Below are 6,116 nucleotides of genomic sequence, written 5' to 3'. Positions count from 1 at the left end.
GAGGACCGGACACCAAAATGCAGGAAAGTGAAGTAAGGGGCCTTCCGAAGATAGTCTGGGATAATGACGGCCTAGTCCTACCAGTGAAGGTAATAGAGGAAGTTACGTCGACCTCCTAACAACAGCCTGTGTCGGTGCAAGCCCCCAAGCTTCGCAAGGGTGCCCTCCAGAAGTACCATTGAGAGTGATACAACGTCGACTTTAGGTGCCAGGGATTCCCCTCTACAGCCACCTGTGTAGATCCCTAGGAGAAGCAATTAAGGTTACCAACTCGTGTCAAAAGCCAAGCGGAACAGTCTTGAGGTAAGATCCGACAAGTAAGATAGGGGGTATCTCTCTTCCTTATCTTCAAAAACCCTCATGCTTAACTCCCAGATCCGGAGCCTTCCTGGTCTCCCTAACGCTATTGGATTTGCACTCGTTATTCAGACTTCTATGTTTGACAGTTTAAAGTGGCCTTGGAGATTTTACTCTCCACTCACCTAATCCAAGGCCCTAAAATATCCTAAAACTTGTTGGTGTGTCTAAATTAACAATATAAAAAGTTCCAGTATATTTTAATTAGCGCTTGTTTTTAAATGGGTTGTTCTTAAGTCAATGGATAAGCAGAAATGAAAATTGTTGTGTTTTTCAACACAAAAGAAACTAAATTAACCAAACTATATGTAGATGCACTCGTTTCGTTCTTCGATGAAATAAATTTCTACCAGGTTCTAAGGAACTTCTAAGAAAGCAATAAATTTTTCTTTTCTTTTCTTTTAACAATCTTCACACTCACAAAAATTAACAAAACTATGGATGCCCTAAAAGATGCATAAACTATCCTAATGCAATGAGTATATGCTGAAACAAAAACTTAAGACTACTCTAAAGCAAAGAATGAAAGCAAGTTTTTTATCGCTTCTAATTAGCCACTTAAGATGTTTAGATAGAATATAAGTTGCTAATTCTCATTTTCGTCCAAACACTAAAAGAAAATCTCAAGACAAACAAAAATGCACTTTCACTCGCAAAAAGAAACCAAATCAAAACAAGGCCAAAGAAAGCAAAAACCAAGTTTTCAAGAAGTTTTCTTCAAAAGCAAAAACAAAAAATGACTTTTCAAAAGTGCTCCAAATACTATTGAAAACTTTGAGACCAAAGACTAGGCAACAAAAACACTTTGCAAGTCATCAACTCAAAATGGTTGAAAACTCAACAAAATAGGTGTTTCAAGATGTTGTTAATGACCGAAAAGCAGTAAAAAGAGCTTAGTGACAATGACCAAAAGATCAAGAATGACAACTCTCAAAATCATCACTCAACAACTTTCAAAAAGCAAGAAAAGCAAATGCCCCTAAGATGCAGTTTTGACACAAAGCAAGAAGATCACAAAGATAAAGTTTGTCACAAAGATTGAAACCAATATTTCTACCCTGGAAGACCAGAACAACCAAGATTCTCAGAGAGAAATCTCATGTGCTCAAACACAAATGATGACACTTGCAACAAAACAAAACAAGACCAAAACTTTCCACAAACGGAGAGAATTCGAAACCAGAAACTTGTTGTAAAAACAGAGACTGACAACCAAACTTGACTACTCAGGAAACACTCAGACCAGCAAACAGATTTACTGAACAAGAAATATTTGCAAAAATCTTGGAAAATTAGGGTATACGTGACTGTGTCAATGCACAGCTGCGTGTATATGTGATTCAGCCCAAAGAAACCTGCGTATATGTGGGTTCATATGGGGAAACTTGTGTACATACGCTTCTGTAACTTGGAAAAACTGCGTATATAACAGTTCACAAGAAAAAACAAAAAAAGGGGTCTGAAGAAACTGTTCAGACTTAAAGTCTGAGTTCCTATAGGAACAAACAACTCAGTTATAGCAAGAAAATCAAAGGTTGAGCCCTGATTGGCTTAAATTAACCCAAACTAGGAACAAAAATACTGTTGTCCCCAGTGGAGTCGCCAATTCTGTTGAGGGACAAAGTCCCCTAGGGTTTTGGGTCAATATCCTAGCAGAGCGGGGGTTATCTATAGTAAAAACAATCATTCCACACACCCATGATACTAAAATAAGCAAACTACACAAAGAGAGGTGCACCTGGGGGTCCTTCGTTGAGGTAGATCCAGCCAGGGTCCAAACCCTCTTAGAGTTTCTTTCGATCCTTAAACCTACAAAACAATCAATTCAAAGAAGCATAACAGTATATGGACCAAGCGTGATATATAAATCAACTTCATAACATGTTGAAAGGTAGTTAGTTATACAATTGAAACAACGATTCATATGCAAACCATAACAACAACATCATAAGCATGAAGAAGATTGATTTTGGGAACAAGACAAGTGTTTCTTTATTGCAGATAACTGAAACAAAGTAAGGAAAGATATCACCTGAATCTTCCTCTCATTGGCTCCAAGCGGAACCATCCTCTGGATCCATCCAATCCCAAGTCCTCAAAAGGCTCCTTCCATGACTCACACAAGGATATCTCAACTAGTGAAAAGAAATCATAACTCAAGGAAACAAGGGTTTCCTGTAATGGGGGAAGTGCTGGAAGCACAAGGATCTTCAGACCTGATCAGAGATAATCTCAGTAGAGTGATTTTTCTCTCTATTCTCTCCTCCTTTAGGCCTTCCATTGAAGCCTTTTTATACCTCCTCCAAAGTAGTTTTTTAGTTGGGAATTGGTTGGGAACAGTTGGGCCACGGGCACTAATAGGTAATCAATAGGTAAAACCCGTGATCTCCACCTGAAATTAAGGAGATTTTTTTTTTAAGTGTTTTAAGACATATACGCGGGTTGGGTATACACAAACCCATGTACACACACGTTTAGCTCAGGGCAATGTCACGTATAGGGAGTAAAACACTGTTTTTTAAGCATTTGGACCAGGTCTGGAAGGAGGGGTTGCCCTAGGCCATGAGTGCAGCATCAAAAACATCAAGAGTGAGATTTTGAGCTATAAAAAAGTTGAAGTTTGCGCTATGGGCTGACAAAGTTACCATCAAAACGTCCATAGGGAATTCTCCATTTAAACTAGTTTATGGCGTTGATGTTGTTTTCCCTATCCAACTGATTCTCCCCGTGGCTATATTATTGCAAGAAGAAAAAGATGAAGAGAATGATATGGTAAGAAGAATGAATAACTTGGTTGAACTCAACAGATCAGAGAGCAGCTGGTTGACAACTCAAAATTTCATCAGAAGAAAATCAAAGAAACCTTTGACAAGAAGGCAAAAGTGGACAATTTCCAAGTTGGTGACTGGGTGCTTAAATGGGATGAATTTAAGGAAAATAAAGGTAATCATGGCAAGTTTGACTCCTTATGGCAAGTTTGACTCCTTATGGATGATCGGATCGGCGGGTCGCATACATCGTGTTATATGAAGACCTTTGGATTGTGTGATATGCGATTGCGACATCGTCGCATCGCAATATCACAGCAGAGTAGCACTAGAGGGCGGGACCTTTACACATTCATAAGCGTCAATGTGATAACGCCTAGACCCGAAAGGGTTTGGGAATGATATTATATAACATTTCAGGTCCGCTGTAAGCCGATTTTCAACGCATTTTCGATGTATTTTGTTATATAATGAAATATAAAGGGAAGCTTGGGTTTGCGATATGCGATAAGACCCGAACCCAAAATGGTTCGAGAAGGGAATTGTATAAAATTTGAGGTCCACACCAAAGCCATTTTTAATGTATTTCGTTATTTAACGAAATATAGAGGGGACATGGGACTAGTGTCAATGCGACCTTACGGACCCGAAAGGGTTTATTAAGGTGGTTGAACACCATTTCAAGTCCGATAAAGTGTGATTTTCACATTTTTATGTATTTTCCAATATAAAGGGAAAATAACAAAACCGGTAGGATTTCAGGAGAGCCAAAGGTGATAAGTGGTTTAGGCCAAGCTCTGCCCGATGCCATACAGCGGATGCCACATGTCTAGGATGAGGAGAGAGAAAACCACCCTCATCGGGCGGTTAACTCCAGTACAAAAGAGCCGCCCAAAATGGATCACAACCGTTGAATCTTGAACTCCCAGATCAACGGTGGAGAGGTAATATCACTACAAAGGTGGACCCAATAGGAAGATAGGCCATGATTAAGGACTTTTGAAGTCCGGGAGAGCAGAGCTTGGCGAGATTTTTACAGTGTTGTTGTGTTCTCTGTATTAAACAGAAAAACAGTCATTCTAAATATTTAAAGGGAAACAGAGACCAGAAAGGGGATAACAAGGGCCACAACATGCGTAGCTCATCCCAAACCAACAAATCAGTCATGGAGTAGCACAATGCAACTAGCCCGAAACAGAAATATCATGGGCATCAACAGTGCAACACAGCCTGAAACAGAATCGGTCCTGAAGCATCAACAATGCAGCTTATCCAAAACCAACAAATGATCATGGAGCATCTCTGGCATGAGAGAGTTCCCAGACAGCGTAGAAAACTACCCTAAAGTAGTTACTCGGCTGTCAGAAGAAGAAACTTCTGAGCCCACGCTTGCTTAGTTAGGGCATCAAACTGTTGAAAAGACAGAGAGGAAGATTAAGACACTTCGAGCCTTTGAGAGCTCAGGAGCATTGTAAAAGGCCTATAAAAGGCTGAAAGCTAAATGTGTTGGCATTATGATACATGAGTTGTCCTTGATGGAAACTCACATAGATGATAGATCATAGTGCAACAGGTCAGTAGCAAAGAATTGATTATTAGACTACAAAGAACGAAGAAAGAAAAGTATATACGCAGGTTCACTATATACCAAGTCGCGTACATACACAGGTTCACTATATACCAAGTCGTGTGCACATGCAGGTTCACTATATACCAAGTCGCGTATATATGCAGGTTTGCTATATACCAAGTAGTGTATACATGCAGGATCACTATATACAAAGGTGCCTATATCATACACACGCACTTTCACGCAAGGAAAGGAGCGTACATGTCGGGAAACTATGTTTTGGGTCCGTGGTATTTGGTCCATGGTATTTTGGTATTTGGTCCTTGGTATTGCATCCGAAGTGTTGAACCCAGGTATTGGGTCCCTAATATTGGTTCTAAATGGTTTTGGCCCATGGTATTAAGGCCTAAGACTATAAAAGGAGAAGAAGATCATTAGGCAAAGGCATTCAGAAAATCTTGAATATCTGATATGAGATTTAGTATGCAGGTTATGGTTCATGATGCTTTGCTAGATCTGAGCTAAGGAGGAATCTCAGCGGTTGATGGAGAACAAGATCTAAGGATAGAGCAGGATCTAATGGCTTGGAATGTATCATCTCTATACAGTTTGATCATGCTTATTCTAGATCTATATACTGATGCATGTAATGTTCTGTAAATATTATGAACTGGGTATAACTCAATTTTGGAATAGCTGCAATTCATGAATGAATATTTACAAATGTATAGGCTGGTTGACTATGATAAAGGCGCGTACATACGCTGGTTAGATACATTTAAGTAGCGTATATGATATGAGTCATGATGTTTGAAGTTACAGGTGGCTCTAGTTGTTAACGAGTTCTGATCACTGTTTACTGGTGTCAGTATTCTGCATATTCAAATTGGTTGATTGTGTTTGGCTTCAGTATTGATGGATGAGATCTATAATGGATCAGGATCATAATGACTTATCTTTATGTGATCTGATGGACTAGTTGCTAACATATGTATTGTCCTTGTATATGTAATGATCTGGGAATATCTGAAGTCAGGAAGTGCAGCGAAGTTATAAGTAAGTAATTGATGACATATACGCTGGTTCACTTTGGTGAAGTTGCATATACACACCGGTTCAGCTCTTCCAAGTAGCGTATGCACTCTGATGCAAGATTTCTGATGATACAGTTCATTCTGAATATCGTTGTAGAATTTTGTGTTCAGCTCTGTGTTCTGGTGACTGCATTTTGTTGACAGGTTTCAGTGATTTAGTATTGGGTGATTCAGAGATTGATGATGCTAGTGTTGATTGGTTGTGTGCTTCGATGATATTGATGGGTCTAGTATGAAAATTGAATGAAACGTGGCCTTCAGATTATGGTGTTGTGCTTTAGGAGTATCCAGTCTGAAAATTTATGAAACGTGGTACCCCGAGGAAGA

This window comes from Pinus tabuliformis, chromosome 3_2 (genome assembly GCF_031772625.1).
Source record: "Pinus tabuliformis cultivar Carrire ecotype Pingquan chromosome 3_2, CPIR1, whole genome shotgun sequence".
Taxonomy (NCBI): Eukaryota; Viridiplantae; Streptophyta; class Pinopsida; order Pinales; family Pinaceae; genus Pinus; species Pinus tabuliformis.
Note: the sequence above shows the minus strand (reverse complement) of the source record.